General features: G+C 33.8%; 1 pseudogene; it reads left to right on the top strand.

The window, feature by feature from the left end:
* Window positions 1-2,699, top strand: part of LOC101702344 (eukaryotic initiation factor 4A-II pseudogene) — a 49,195-nt pseudogene extending 46,496 nt beyond the window's left edge.
* The last annotated feature ends 14,715 nt before the right edge of the window (window positions 2,700-17,414 follow it).

Raw genomic sequence — 17,414 nt, forward strand, 5'->3', positions numbered from 1 at the left:
TCACTATTACCTGTGTAAATTGGACAAGTTATATATTGTATTGATATTTCTTGATTTGTAAGACCAGCATACTGATACCTACTTTATGGTACTACTGTGAAAAGTAGTAATTCAACAATTTACTGACTTAACCAGGCCCTCTCTCCAAATATAAATGAATGAATGAATGAATGAATGAATAAACAAAGTGCTGGGGATTAAATATAGGCTATTGTGAAGATAGATGAATTATCACCGTTGATAAAAAGAATGAAATTCATTGCATATGAACTATCAATTATTATTACAATTATAATAATTTACTTAAGTATGGCACCATATAGAGAAGACAGGTAGCCATTACACAAGAAAATGGACTATCACCACTCAATTCATATATAAAACAACACAGCAGCATGAGGAGTGACAACACTTACATTCATTTACATTATTCTTCCCCCAATATACCTACACACAAATTTAGGTATTTCTGTGTCCTAATCTCTCAAACCTGTAAATACAACCTTACTAAAAGGTCTTGGCAGATATAATTTAGTTAAGCATTTTGACCTGAGATGACCAAGATCATTTTGGTGTACCCTAAATCTGCTAATGCTATCTTCACAAGATAGAGAAGAGAAAGAGAAGAGGGAAAGCCAGAGGCAGAGACTGGAATTGTGCAGCCACAAGTATGGGATACTTGCAGCCAGGAGAAAGAGGAAGAGCTGAGGAAGCATTCATCCCAGAGCCTGTGCAAGGAGCACAGCATTTCCAACACTTCAATTCTGCAAGTTTACTTTAAAAACTTTAAGGGAATATATCTGTCTTGGTTTAAGAACCAAGTCTGTAGTAATTTGTTACAGCAGCCCTAGGAAACTAGTACAGCTGAGAATCTGTACACAGGGTATATTGCTATTCTGTTCTACATGCTTTTGCCCAAGGCAAAACTGATAGAAGACAGAAGTTGACATTCAGTTTCACAGATTAGTAGCTGAGTCTGCTAAATGTTTTAGATTAAACTGCAGTGTGGGGCCATCATTGGATCCACTTTTAAAAAACTTGAACTTAGATAGTTATTTAGCTTACAACACAGCTTCTAAATTGTTCTTGGTTCAGTAAGTCCACAATAATGGGCTGTGAGGTAGGTACACAGCAATGCCGGGTGTAGGTCACCTTAAGTGTGACCTTGTTAAAATGTATTAATACCCCAAAGAAACATGTTTCTTTTGCTAAAAGATTTTCATTTTCCCAGAAGAATGCCTAACATTTGTAAATAAGTTTGTACTGTTCTTTATCAATCTTTCTTTTCTGAGATAAATTGTTCTGGCATGAGGCCATGACATCTTTAGTTTGAAATTAGGTATTACTATTGCTAGGAAATGTATTTCAGAAGCCCAGTTGAATGGATTTTGTGGAGTAGATATTTTAAAACTTATCATTATATTTATATTTTAAATACATGCATACTCTTTTCAGTCGGGCGCTGAGTGGTTCTTTGGATCACGCCTGGTGGTTCTGCAGATTATGACAGAGAACATGGAAGCCCAGAGGGAAGGGACCCTGATGGTGTCATCAAGAGCAACTGGAATGAGATTGTTAATAACTTTGATGATATGAATTTAAAGGAGTGTCTTCTTCTTTGGGGCATCTATGCTTACGGTTTTGAGAAGCCTTCTGTTATTCAGCAAAGTGCTATCCTTGTATTAAAGGATATGATGTGATTGCTCAAGCTCAGTCAAGTATTGGCAAGCCAGCCACATTTGCTATTTCCATCCTGCAACAGTTGGAGATTGAGTTCAAGGAGACCCAAGCACTAGTATTGGGCCCCACCAGAGAACTGGCTCAACAGATCCAAAAGGTAATTCTGGTACTTGGAGGCTCTATGGGAGCAACTTGTCATGCCTGCATTGGTGGAACAAATGTTTGAAATGAAATGCAAAAACTGCAGGCTGAAGCACCTCATATTGTTGTTGGTACACCAGGGAGAGTGTTTGATATGTTAAACAGAAGATAACTTTCTCCAAAATGGAGAAAGTTTGTTGTGGATGAAGCAGATGAAATGCTGAGCTGAGGGTTTAAGGATCAAATCTATGAGATTTTCCAAAAACTAAATACAAGCATTCAGGTTGTGTTGCTTTTTGCCACAATGCCGACTGATGTGTTAGAAGTGACCAAAAAATTCATGAGAGATCCAATTTGAATTCTGGTGAAGAAAGAAGAATTGACCCTTGAAGGAATCAAACAGTTTTAAATTAATGTTGAAAGAGAGGAATGGAAGTTGGATACACTTTGTGATTTATATGAGACTCTCACCATTACACAGGCTGTTATTTTTCTCAATACAAGGTGCAAGGTGGACTGGCTCACTGAGAAAATGCATGCCAGGGAATTCAGTTTCTGCTCTGTATGGTGACATGGATCAGAAGGAGAGAAATGTTATCATGAGGGAATTCCAATCAGGGTCAAGCCGAATTCTGACCACTATTGACATTTTGGCTCATGGGATTAATGTGCCACAAGTGTCTTTGGTTATAAACTATGATCTACCTACTAATCATGAAAACTATATTCACAGAATTGGCACAGAGGATCGATTTGGGAGGAAAGGTGTGGCTATAAACTTTGTTACTGAAGAAGACAAGAGGATTCTTCATGACATTGAGACTTTCTACAATACTACAATGGAGGGAATGCCCATGAGTGTGGCTGACCTTGTTTAATTCCTGGGATGAGATAGTTTTGAATGCACTGCTCGCTCTTGCTGACTAGGTGATCACAATGAGCACTGTGCTTCTTTGGGAATTTTTGAATCTTGTCTCAATGCTCATAATGGATCAGAAATACAGATTTTGATAGCAAAGCGACATTAGTCCCTAGCTCTTGTGAGGAAAGTCATTGACTTTATCGTCTTTAGAGTTAGACTGTTGGGGTGGGTATAAAATATGGGGTCTGTAAAAATCTTTCTTAGAAATTTATTTCCTAGTTCTGTAGAAATGGTTGTATTAGATGTTCTCTATCATTTAATAATATACTTGTGGACTAAAAGATATAAATGCTGTATAAAGTCAGCCAATTATATTAAACTAGCATACTTGCCTTTGTTGTGTTTATCTTTGGCCTGAATAGAAAGGCCTTTAAAATTGATTTTTTTAAGAAAGCATTTGAATGCATATTGTTTGGTATTGTATTTATTCAATAAAGTATTTAATTAGTGCTAAGTGTGAACTGGACCCTGTTGCTAAACCCCAGCAAGCAATCATATCCTAGGTAGGGTTAAACCCCCAGAAAAATTACCATATTGCACATGTCTTAATGAAGTTTGAATGTTAAATAAATTGTATATTCACTTAAAAAATACATGTGTACTACTCTAGAGTGTTCAAATACAAAAGAAAAATCAATGAATGTCTCTTCTATACCATACAACTTGTAGTTGAATGTACCTAGATATATTATTTTAAAACGTTATTCACAGAGGTAGAAACTTTGTTTCTTATGATTCTGATAAATTCGGCTCTACATAAAAATAATGTTATGAAAACAAAATGACTGTAGAAAATCTATCTGTAAAACTGAAATCTTAGACACAACAGTAGTTCCTCTCTGTTCTGAAATTGCAGTCATACGCCACTACAGCAGGCAGAAACTTTGAAGACAACGGTGATGATTGTAGAAAAATGTGAATGTATTTAATACCACCCAATTGTGCCCTGAAAATAAATAAACTGGCAAATGTTCATTGTGTATGTATTATCATAGTAAAAAAAAAAAAAAGATTATGCCCCTATATCATTACCAATAATGGTGGACTATTGTTAGACTGCTCTCACAGGTATATTTGCAAAACATGATGAATGGATGAAGAGTTTTATAAAATTATTTCAGTTAGGTTTCCTTACTTTTATTGAACTCCATGTGCTCCAAAAATATGACGTGGTTTATACTTCATGTTCTCAGAAAATTGCAGACATTCTTAATTTTAATATTCAAATTAAATATTCAATTTCCGTTTATGTACAATTTCAACAAAACTCCTTTGAGATTTATCCATGAGTGTTTAAGATTCCAAAGTACACAAAATGCTTCTATGCCATAAAAATGTGGTTGCCATATCATTGTATATGCTTATTTACAACTCTTAAAACTGATGTTTCAATGGAAGGGAGCTAAAGGACAAGATTTAATGAAAGTTGACTCACTTAGAGAAATTCTGATACCAAGAGAAATTACTCAAACTTATACACTCCGCCTGCATTTTCTGGTGATGGATGCAGGGGTGTTCTTAGCCTAATGTCCCTAAGTATTTGCATTATATAAACAACTTTACTTTTGTTCAAGGAATCTATATTCAAAGAACAAATTCCTGCTTTGAGAAAATTCCTCATGCAGATTCCCTGCGTGGCACGAAGGTACTAGCCAGATGATATGGCCAATTTTATTTTCTTGGAAATTTATAGTTCTAGAAGTCTGCATATAAATCTTGTCCTGACAGTACTTGCCAGTACAGTAACACAGAGATTAAACAAGATTTATATCAGATTGCAAGTTGAGGTTGTGTTTTCTTCAAATCACTTTTTCTTTGTCATCCAAGGACACTTCTTTCTGAACCATAGATCTAGAACATTCAGGGAAATAAAGAATTTTTTGTTTGTCTCCAAATATGATTAGAAAATGTAATATGAACTCTCCAGCAAGATTTTATCCTGGGGCTGGTGATGTAGCTCAGTGGTGATGAGCCTGCCTAGCAAGCACAAGGTCCTGAGTTCGATCCCCAGTACCAAAAACCAAAACCAAAACAAACAAAAAAAGATTTTATCATATATTACAGACTGGGTGTTCTACATAAAACCACATGGGGGGCCCAGGGATTTACCTCAGGGATTCCATCACCTGCCTTGCAACCGCAAGGTCCTGAGTTCAATCCCTGGTACCAAAAGAAAAAAATATATGGAAAACACAATTTGGTTTAAGAAACTCTCTTCTTAGCTTATTCTCTTTGAAATATAAATATGTATTGCAAAAAGAACTATATAATTCAAACCATGAATATTAATATGAGAACAAGGAATCAAAGAAGCTATTCTCTGGAGACAGAAGAGTGTTATGGAAGAGCATCAGGACTCTAGACTTCATCTGTGTCAAGCCTAGCAGGTACACAATCTAGAACAAGTTACTTCTTCTTGCTCTGTTTCTACATTCTTGTGTGGAATTATTTGGCACATACAATTGTAAGTACTGCACATTTAATGAGCTCAAAATAATAGTCAAAATATATTAAGTACTCAATAATTGGCTGCTAGCTAGTTGACATACCATTTTGGAATTTATCCAAATGTATACCATTATACAGAAAAATAATCATGAAATCTACAAGAGAATTTAGAACTATAAATTCTGTGATTTTTCTCTATATTAATGGGTGTCATTTTTTCAGTATTAGGTACACTTGTGTGATTAAGTATAAGAAAATGAGTGTTTAGCATTAGCAAATAGATTTAGAGTCAGGGATGATAGTGATGTCATACAACCACAGATTATCTAGGTGGATGTTAAAAACAGTAATGTCTTTGTTGTATAATGGTTCAATATATTCAAAATCTATTGTATGTGCAAAATTATTAAAATGCACCATAAATTACTTTAAGGTTATGTGTATAAATTATGTGTTAAATATATATGAATTTTTATAGCTAGACTTGTGTCCTAAGATATCTCATTATGTACATATAAATATTCCAAATTTTGAAAAAAATCCCAAATCTGAAACACTTGCGGTCATAAGCATTTCAGATAAAGGATATTCCACTTGCATATAAAAGCACAGTTGCCCTGAAAATGTAGAACTGAACATAACTGGAATTGTATTAGAAAGAGAATAGCAAGAGAACTATGGTCAATGAGATGACTGCATCAACTTTTATACATAAAAATTAAATGAAGCCGTTAAAGGTATAAAGTCATAAATGTCTATTTTACTGCATAAAGCTAAATAAAAAATAGCAGTCAACTAAAAGTCAGAAGAATAAAAACTAAAGAGATAAAAGGGAAGAAGAAATATTGAATGACCCCATTGCCTACTATCAAGATGCATAAAAGTGAAGTGCAAATTTGTTACATTGTTAGAAGTGTAAGTGTATAAAAACTAGAAATCAGCTGGCTAAATGGTGCATGCCTATGATCCCAACATACAGGTGACTGAGACAGGAGAATGGGTTCAACGTAAGTTTGGATGGGACAAGTTCACAGCCAGCCTGAGCTACCTAGTGAGACCCTATCTTGAGTTTAAAAAATTAGAAATCTTTCATAATATAAGAAAAATCAAACCAAAGTGTCAAAAATCAGAAAAACAAAATAAACAGTGTGATTCAAGTATAGAATATGAAAAGTCAACAAATGTTGGCTAATACAAATCTTAAACTATTAAAAGTAAATTGATAATAGTAATTTATTAAAAGAATAAATGCTTAAATTGGACCATAAAACAAAATATGCTATAATAAACAAGGACTTTCAATACAAAGACATTAATATTGGTTAAAAGCCTGCAAATGGGTGAAAACATGTTAGATACTGTCTATGCACCAAATGAAAGAAAGAAAGGAAGAAAAAAGCTTAGTAGTATCCAAAAAAATGGTCCAAAATCTACAGAAAAGACAAATAGAAAGAAATACACACAGAAACCAAAAATAGCCATAAAAAATCAAATAGTGCAATATTTAAATCTAATATTACACACGTTGGTATATAATTTTTTTTTTAATTTTTTGTTTATCAGTGCTTTGGACTGAGCCCAGGGCAATGCAAGTGTTCGACCACTGACCTACATATATATCTCTAGCCCTGTATAGTCTTGATTTAAGGCATATGCATGTCTGAGTTATGGCTTGTATCTTGATGTGTCCCCAAAGCTTCATGTGCTCACAGGTGGGGCTTTTGGGAGGTGGCTGGTTCATGGGCGTGTGATACTTGGATTAAGGGTGTATGGTACTGGATCAGTCTACTAATCCATTTAGCATAGTTATGGGCATGGCTGAATGGATTTACTAAAAACAGAAGCCCCACCCTGGGTATATGTGGCACCAATCAATAGGTTTGTAGCCTGGAAGGAATATAAAGAGAAAGGGAGGCTTGCATTTGCTGCTTCCTGGCTGCTGCCCATAGACTGTTTCTCTTTTGCCAGGCCTCTGTTCCATGTTACCCTGCCTTGGAACCAAAGAACTACAGACTGAAACCTCTACCAACTATGAGGTGAAACAAACTTTTCTCCTTCAATTTGGGGTTTTGGGTATATCATCCTTGTAAGAAGGAAGTAACTAAGAGAGTCTGTATTTACATACTTAGAAAAGACAAGAAAACATGTTTTCTTGTCAAATTTCTAAATAATATTAGCAAGTTCATCATTTATTGGGACTCATACAAAAGCTTAATAAATTCCATAGAATAAAAGTAATATAACCTTAATACAACAAAATGGAAGTTAACAACAAGAAGAGAGAAATGATTTTTCAACAGGGAAACATAATTTCTCATATATACATGAACTGATTTAGAAAATCATACAATTTAAATATATATTTCTGAATCTAGTGAGGCACATGGGTTAAGAAGTGCACAGAAGAAACATAATATATAATAATAGCAAAGACAAATGTAAGAAAAGAACTGAAAACTAAAAGTAAAAGCAAAGTTTAATTAAGTATAAGCTGTTAAATGGTAGGACCAATAAAATCCCCTTGCTTTCATTTGGAATAAAGTTGATAATATGCATATAGAGGATTAATAATTATTTAACCTTGTCAATGACAATAACCACAAACATTATAATATTAGCAGAATTAGTACAATCTTAGTAGAAAAAACTAATTTTAAACTTTTAAGTAAGTTTAAGAACATGGATGAAACAGATGGAAAAAATGATGCTATTTGAAGGAAATTTAAACAACCAAGCTGACCCCAGTATGTGTGCCTGGATCATTTACCATTCAAGAAACAGAGTTTTCTAATAGCTGTTGCCATATGGTTCCACATGGAAATTCTTCCAAAATGTCAAGTAACAGAGAAGTGCAATTAAATTTTAATTGTTCAGAGACTAGGAATAAAATTATATATAAATATATTCAGATTGATCTCTAAATTCCATTAAAGATCCATACACAAATAAAACCATAGAATAGCTTGGTTAAACACATTGTGATAAAAACAGTTTAAATAACTAGCAAAATTCAGCTTTTTATTTAACAAAGAATAAGGTAAATGAAGTTTATTTCTAGAGTATTAGTGAGGTTTAAGACTAGGATAGGTAAAAGTAGAACTAATTTATTTAGTAAATCAAAACAGGCACATAAATCTCACTAAGCAGATAAAATACATTTAATAAAATAGAATACCTCCTCTTGGTTTATAGAATCATTAAATACCTATATGAGAAAACTAAAATAAAATAAAAAGCAAAATAAAATATAGATAATAGGAAATAAGGAGATAGATCTTTTGCAAAAAAGAAGGGAAAGAAGAGATAGGGGAAGAGATAAGGGGATGAAAAAGGTATTAAGATGTGTTATGTAGATGTAACAGGTCCCCAGGAAGAATTTACATTATATACTGCAAACATGTATACTAATAAAAAAAGTAAAAATTGAAAAAAATTAAATACTGTAGTTTCAATATAACTCTGAATGTGTACATGCAAAATAGCATATATATGGTAATTGGGTCATCATTAGAAAGATCCTCTTCAAAATCAATAGCAAACAAAAAAATTTTGCTATTAGCATTTGGTTACAAATTATCCTAGAAGTTATTAGCCATTAAAATTAGGTAATATATCGAGGAATGAATTTAGAAAGAAAAAGTGGAGTAAAGAACTTTAAAATGTCATTATGTGAGAATAATAGGTATTTTCCTTTAGAAAACTCAAAAGAATCCATTGGAAGATCATTATAAATAATGAGAAACATCAGTTGCAGAGCTCAGTAAAAAACCGATAAATAAGAATAAAGGACATTCTTGTATAGATAACAAGGTAGAAGAATAAAACATCAAAAGACAAACTACAAAACCTAACAGAAAACATATAAAATCTTCAATAAAGAAACTATATGTGCCATGGAGAAACCTAAAAGGAAGTTTCGGTACAAGGAAAGACACATTCTTGGAAGAGAAAATACAATATACATAAGAATGACTTTTCTCCCTTAAATTAATTTATAAAGCTAAGGTGATATCAATAAAAAATACCAACAGCATATTTTTGGAAACTAAGAAAGCCAATTCTCAAATTAAAATCAGAATAAAATAGCTAAAAATTTCCTAAAGATAGAGAGGTAGAGGAAGGGGGAGTTATATTTCACTCAGTAGTTATTTTAAACTTGTAATAAAACAGCATGACACAGTACATAACAAAGGCGATTTATGTACTATTAAGCACAAAAGGCACTGATTTTTTACATTATTATTAATTTTTCTATTTTTAATCTAAAACTAACCAACTGTTTAACACTATATGATTTATTTTATATAAATAAAAAGCACAATTAACTGTGTAGAAATATGTCTTATACAACTTGAAGAAGACATTTTACAGCAGTAGCTTTTGCCTGAATTAGGGCTAAATAAAATGAATAAAGTATGCAGAGTCAATGAGAGATATGATTAAATCAAATTTTCTTTTCACAAAAGAGGATATTCGGGATATGATACCCTGAGGAGTGATTAACTTTTGAAGGTATGTTAGAAAAATCAAACTGAAAGGCACTGAGAATGAAAGCGTAATTTGTTTAAGAAAAATTGCCCATCAAGAAATAAAATGAATAATTTTAAGTCAGTCTAAGCCACTGTCCCATTAGTGATTTGGAATTTGGTTATTTTCATTGCAATTCAGAGGGTTGAATATTAATGGAGATTTTTCATAAAAAAGTAGAAAAAATCTTTAAAAAATTATACAGTTGAGGGATTCAGCTACAGAAGGCCAAATATTCCATATGCTCCCTTTTATCTGGGGTAGTTATTTCACACAGCATGTCTTCACTTCTATCAGACTGGATGCATTATAGTAAACATGAAGAATGTAGACGGGGAAGATTGAGCTCTTGTTGTTTTGTTTTACTTTTACTTTTTTTCCCCATTTTCATATTTGCTTTTTTGTTTTCAGAAAAGAACTAAAGCTGTACATTTGTATGTTGTAAACTTTTGGCAGTTATTCATTCAGCTGAAGAGCAAGTTTTCTGTAAACACTTTTGAGTGGGTTCTCCATGTCTATAGCTCACACCCTGCAGGGCTGTTGGATGCCTAACCCATCTATCTAAACTGACAGGCTAGGGACTGCTGCATTCTGGCAGCTTTCTGGCTGCTTCATCATTATAATTTTAGCGTACCAATCTTGTTGCTGTTTGAAATCTTCATGTGATAGTTCTGGGTAAATGTCTGGTTTCTCTTCTCACATAGCTAACAAGAAATACTCCAGAAGTACTTTCACAACAGTTGAAGAATTCTATCTGTTACATACAATATTGTATAGACACATAGATGATAAAGAGATGATAGATTGTTATCTACTTGCCCACAAAATCAGCTTCCCTTGGAAAGCCCTCAGATCTTTATGTGACAGGAATGGGTTTGGCTTTCTGTCAAAACAAAACAGAATCAAAATCACAGGTGTTTCCCTAAATCCGGAAAGGTTTAAATAAAGTATAGCCATCAGCTTCCGTGATATTTTCCTCAGCACCTTTGTTCTTGTCACAAGTGATGCTCCAGTGGTCTCATTAATTAGAAGTTCTCATACCTGAGAAACTTAGAGTTGTATGAGAAAGGCAGGAGCCTGGGTCACGGAACTGAACCTCTGCCTACGCGACATCCTGGAGAACATCTTGCTGGCAGCTTTCCTTGGACTGAGTTATTCTTGAATTAGAATTAAATTGATTTGCTTATAAGAAGCCCCATAATCTTCTCTGTATTTGCTACTTTGTCCTATTTATTAAGAGTTTTAGTTTCTTTTTTCAATTTTATGGAGATGTAACTTAATACAGTAAAATGCAGAGATTAAATAAGCACTTACTTTTGACAGTGGTGATGTCCCACCCCTGATCAGCTCGAAGAACATTCCCATTTCCTTAAAGTTTCCCTTACTCCATTTTGCAGGCCACTTTCAGCCTCTCTATCTGTTCCCCTCCCCATAACCAGGTGACAACTTCTAAGATATCTTTTGAAAAACTATTGATTTTTAAGAATTATTAAATCTCCCAGTCCTTCCCTATGTCACTCCTCTGCACTCACCCGTCTACCTCCCAGCAATTTGAAATTATAGTGTAGAGTACACATAGGATTTAAATGATATCTTTTGTCTGATTGGTTTATTCATATATTGAATGCTTTTGCAAGGTCAAATTATATTAGTCTCTGGAGGCAAAAAAAAATAATCAGAAAATAAAAATGCATGCTGTCTTCTGTCAAGGTCCTGAGATTCATGTGGGCCTTTGAGAAATGAATTAGAAATTATGGCAGAAAATACATAACTGATTTATAGTGACATTTTGGAGATCCTAGAACTCCTGAAGATTGTGCCTTAGAATCAGTGCTGCTTGCTAAAGTACAATGAGCAACATTTCATAGCCTCCCTATGTGATCATGTGACTTCTCCTGGCCAATGAAGTGTCAGGAAAAGTGAAATGAGACACTTGGTCCCTAAAGACCTTCTCATAGCACTTCATTAGCATTTCCCTCATGTATAGTGGGGGGGAAATTCCTCCCAAATGATACATTAATGATGGCACTTATTTTTTTCTATAAGTTTATTGGTACATTTTAGATATACAACACAGTTGCATTCATTATTGGGATCTTGTACCTTTACATGATGTATCTTGGTTCCTACTTTTTCCCCATTCCCCTGCCCTCCCTTCACCCCCTCCACCCTTCCCTATTTACAAAGACTTTGTTTCCATTTTTTTCCTTTTCTCATATTTTTTTCTTTTCCCTTCTTTTCTTTCCCTTACCTCTCCCACTTCCCCTACTCCTTTAGACCTTTTCTTCGTATTTCATAATATCAATTCTACATTTTGATTCTTATTTAAACATCTAGTTTTTCATACCAGAGAAACTATTTGGTATTTACACGTGTGTCCTATTTATTTCACAATGATTCCACTGTCTTCATGAGACATTTGATTCCCAAATGATCGCATAAGACATGGTAGCTCTCTGAGGATTTGTATCTTCACTCAAGACTGGATAAAGTTTCTTTTGTATTTGAAAAGTTACTTATTTTGAGTTTACATTATGTAACAGTTACATACCCTAACTAATACCAGTATGGACCATTTATGTGGACCATTTATGATCTTTTTATATAAACTTATGTTTTTCCTTTCAGCATATTCAGTAAGATCTTAGATGGGCAAGAATCATGTTGAATTCTCTACAGTTGCACCTGGGCTGAAGAACCCTTCTATAGAAAAAAAAAAATGACACAACAAAACACATTGTTTGCTGTTATAAACTCTGCATGGTCTGCTTCTAATATAAAAATATAATTTTTTCTTGTTCCACTTGACTCCTACAATCATTCCGTGAGGTGAATAGAGTGTGACCATTAGTGATATTATAATACAAATGTGGGGACCAAACTGTTCACATGTTACATGTAACACTTCCTGAGAGAATTGGGTCTGGAACACAAAATTTGAGAGTTTATATGCTCTGCCTGATCTGGAAAATAACTCCCTCCCAGGAAATGACAAAATATTCAAAGTGTCTAATGGAAGTTGAGGAAAGTGGGCAAGACATGGGCATGTCCTTTTGACTGGTCCCACTTTTTCTTGATTTCCAATTTCTGCTGTTGGCAGAAAACACTGGATGCTGTTAATCAATGTTTTCTGGTTCCCCCAGATTTAATATTTAATTTTGTTTGGATAAAAATACAATTTTTAATGGTAAGAACAGGATTTTTTTTCAGTCTTTCTCTCTCAGTAGCATAAAGGTCCAAGAAGAAGCATCTGGTCATATCCTATTCTACAATTATTTTTAGAGCATCTATAACAGACTAGGGACTGTTTAGAGTCTCGGGGATATATTAGTAAGTGCAGGAGGGCCTCTGGCCATGTCTCTGCCCTGTGGCTATTCTTCACACCTGACAAGAAGCATCCACCTGCACTGGCATGTGTGGCCTGTTCTGTCCTGATAGTCACAGCTGTGGGCTTGGTGGATCAGCTCAGTTTTGTCTAACTTTGTCATCAGTGTATCTCAGAAATCTATCCTAGTGCCTGATGGGCAGTAAGTTCACAGTGATTATCTGTTGAACAGAGCAATGACTCCATGTTGGCCCTATATCCAGGCACCATTCAGAGAGAAAGAGAAGTCAAATAATTGGGAGAAAAGGCAAAGAAGCAGAGTCCACATGAGGACCACTCTGTGGTTGCCCTCTCCTATAGTGACACTTTGCTTACTGCCAGGTGGCCTTCTTGTGTATTTGTCACTAACCTTTTTTGACAGACACTGAAAGTCTCTACAGAAATATGATGATGTCCACAAGGACTGCCTCCAGGCACAAGTTTGAAGGAGAGATCCAACTTACAAGGCAGGGACTGCAGAAACATTTTGTTGTTGTTGTTAGAATTCATAAAACATTCTTAGTTGTATGTTTTGGATTTATTTCATCATATGCAGCACCATTTACTACAAGTTGTGTAGATCATTCGGAACCTAAAACATTGTCTAACACAGAGGACTGCTTCCTAAGGGAAAGTTTATGCTGCTTCTGCCCAGAATATTTTGTGGTAAGCTATTTTAAGCTACAGAGTGTGCCTTTTAATAAAACAAGAAAGTAACTGGACTTTTAAAAAGCCTATCTGCATTTAGATAAAAGCACTCTGAAATGTTGCGGGGTTTGCCCAGTCAAGGCCTCCCCCAGTTAGGCCTAGTCCATCACCATCCGAAGGCACTGAGAAGCAAAGGTAGACACCATGTCCTTCCGTGCCTGCACACCTGTTCCACTAGCATCAGGGAAAGGAGGAACCTGGTCCTAAGCTTTTGTTCTGTGTTGTCCTCCACAAATCATTGGCAAAGGGAATAAAGAAGCCACTAATACCTGATATTTTACCCTCTTTAATGCATTTACCTCTTGGATTGTATGGTCCCAACAATTAGCTACCTTTTCCCCATAGCCAAGGGATTTCATTGCTTAATACTGTATTTTTTTTTCACTTAAACTCTTTTATTGGTACATTTTAGGTATGCAGTATGTTTACATTTATCATTGGGTGTTTGTATCTGTACATGATGTATCTTGGTTCTTAGTTTTTCCCCATTACCTGTGAGCCCTTCACCCCCTCCACCCTTCCCTATTTACATAGACTTTGGTTCCATTTTTTTATTTTCTCATAATTTTTCTGTGCTTAACTTCACTTTATAGAAAAATTCTAATCTTGCCCTTTCTAGCCTGACCTTTAATGCATGAAAGGAAATGTTTATATTTCAAAAAAAACCCTCCTCTCTCAATAAGCAGTTTTCGATGCTAGTGTGTTTTTAGCCTCTCAAAACATTTAATTTAGAGCAAAACAAAAGTGAATGTTTTGTCCTTATTTGCATGAATTTACTTTCACATTAAAGTAAGGATGCAGAAGGGCAGAGTTTATTGAGAATGAAATATATTGGCTTTATATATCAAAAGCATGTTCTATATTATATCAGCAACAAAGAAAAGACTGGAAAATTGATAAAATCTAAGTAATTATATAAGGAACTATATACATTTGAAAACGTGGAGAGGGTTGCTATAAGTGGGAGCAGTAGGATAAATTATCATGGAGTAGTGCCACTAAATAAATAAATTGAGGAGATAAAATCTGAGAAACCAAACAAGAATTAAGAGCATCTCGCAAAAGTCATAAAAGGAAATAGAAAACTATTATTTTAAAGTGCCAGAATAAGATGTGTTATTGCAATTTTAAAAGTGAAAAAGTACGTAAATTTTGGTAGCAATTTTTGTGATGCCAGCTCCTCATAAAATTTTTTAACAGCTTCTCAATTTGTATAAGCTAGCATGTAATGAAAATATAATAAATTAATAAAGAATATTGCTTCCATTTTCACATCTATTATATAGTGTCTATCTATGCAACATTTTTTTTGAGATTATATTAACAATCCCTGTTACTTAGTAAGAGTGTATACCTGACTATGACTTTAATTACAAAGATGAAGAGTGAAACCACAATTTGAACAATAAAATATTTTTTCAATCACAGTGTAGTGCTCTAGATATCATGTAGTTATTTCAGAAAAAAAGACTGTGATTGTTGTAGGAATTTAACTGAACCAGATGATTCTCCAGTGACACAAATAGCCTAATTAATCAAATTAAAACATCTATTTATGTAAGTATGTACAAGTACTCTAACAATTATTAGGAAATCCTAACATATTATAAATGATAATGATTTGGTACTTTCACAACATAAGATAGCTATGAGCATAAAGGAAGTTTTGTTTTGTGAATTTAACCTATAATTAAGGAATTCAAATATACTATTTTTAATATACCTACATTTTTCAAATTCTTTTTAAAACTTGAAATAAATCTTTTAAGATTTTCATATAGTTTAAATCTTATTCAGAAGCATTTGCTGCTTATTCAGAGTTCAGTCTCTTTAATCTTTGATATTAAAATGATACTTTATCAAGATATTTTGAAAGGAAAAAGAAATACCAAAACATTTTTAATAGTGTCAAAGAAAAAGAATACCTATTATTGCAAACATGAGAAAATCACATGAAAGAAAAGTGGGTATCATGGATTAGTTATATGAGATCATGAAAGTTTAAAAGCTGTCATGCCAGACAATGCATTTTTTACTCAGGCAACTAATTTGATACGAATTTTCTTAATTTTCTGAGAATCTTGAACTTTAATGTGTCAATAATTTAAATTCAACTTTGAACATATTCTGACAGTGGTACTAAAGGAATGAAGCAAGGAAACTGAGCTGGTTTTCATAAATGTGACTGAGTCAGTAATTCTAGTAAGACAATAACTTAGCCATCTTTACCCTTCCTAGTTATCTAATAGGGAGAGTTTGATACACACGGAACAAGAGTAACAAGAATTTAAATGACTAACAAAGGTTTAAGCTGCATCTGCTGAATACTAGGAAAGAAATGAATGAGAAATAACAGTTAGTTACAAAATGTTGAAGAGACCTAATTCTAAACATTCTATTAACAAGCATTTTAAGGAGGATTTGTTGAGCAACAGATTCAGTATTGAGTTACATTTTTGGAAGATAATTCCCCTTAATATGTAATTGTAATTAAATAATATTTAAAGGCATCCAATGGAGCCAAAGAGATTAAAGAATAATGAATGAAGAAAACAGTCATAATTGTTTTTTTTCTTCAATCTGAGGAGAGGCATGGTATCAAACACAAGAGATACAAAAGTGATGAGGCACTCAACCCCTGTGATAGCACCAGATGTCCCAACTTTTACCAAAATACTACTGGCGAAAGTAACACGAGTGAAAAGCTAAAATAATGTGCTAATGTTCCCTTAAATTGTGGGCACAGGAATTTATGATAAATGCACAAGGCTGGAAAAACAAGAGATGAGAGTCATGATATATTCTGTATAGGATCACTATCCAAAGACTTTGTGTTGAATATATTATTACATTTTATTTACTTCACATTATTCAACATATCTATTTCCAGTTTTGCTTGCTCAGTTGCTGCTAATGCTTTAAATTAAGAATAGGAAAGTTACAAAAATCTTTTTCTTAATGGTAATATATACTGAAAGGAAGTGAAGTTGAAAGGCAAAATGTATTTAGATGTGGTGAGCATTTGTATGTGTAATCTACTGAAAAATAAACTGAAATCTCACGTGTAATTTCAGTCTTTCCTCTGAAGCCAAATGTGACTTTTCAAAGAGATAATGCCTTCTATTTAATGTGGCACTCATTTGAGAATTTGGGTATGTTAGTTTTAGCCAATTTTAGGTTATTTAACTCTTCTGATATTTTAATTCCCTCCTATTCAGACAAGGAGGATGATATTTTAGCCTTTTGGAAAGATTTTAAAGATACCTTTATTTTTTCCTGCACAACTTAATGCAAAATTTTCTGAGAAAATATTTTGTGTAATTTGAAAAATATTTAGGCAGTGATTATTGATTGATCTTTTTCTTTACACTCCAAATGCACTAAAGATAATTTAACACAGTTGGAATATGATCAACTACTTTCATTCCCATAACAAGGTTCAAGTCCATTCCTTTTCCACAGTGTTTCTCATCCAGTTGGATGTTCCCCCTCTGTCATTTGAAACAAAACACTGAATTAACCTCTCAGGAAGGGGAAGGTACATGCCAGGCTTTTGAACATACATATATGTGTGTGTGTGTGTGTGTGTGTGTGTATACACACACATAACCTTGACTTATAGAC

The sequence above is a fragment of the Heterocephalus glaber genome, unplaced genomic scaffold, assembly GCF_053883595.1.
Source record: "Heterocephalus glaber isolate CG9 unplaced genomic scaffold, H.glaber_assembly_v1.0 deba00001586, whole genome shotgun sequence".
Classification (NCBI taxonomy): domain Eukaryota; kingdom Metazoa; phylum Chordata; class Mammalia; order Rodentia; family Bathyergidae; genus Heterocephalus; species Heterocephalus glaber.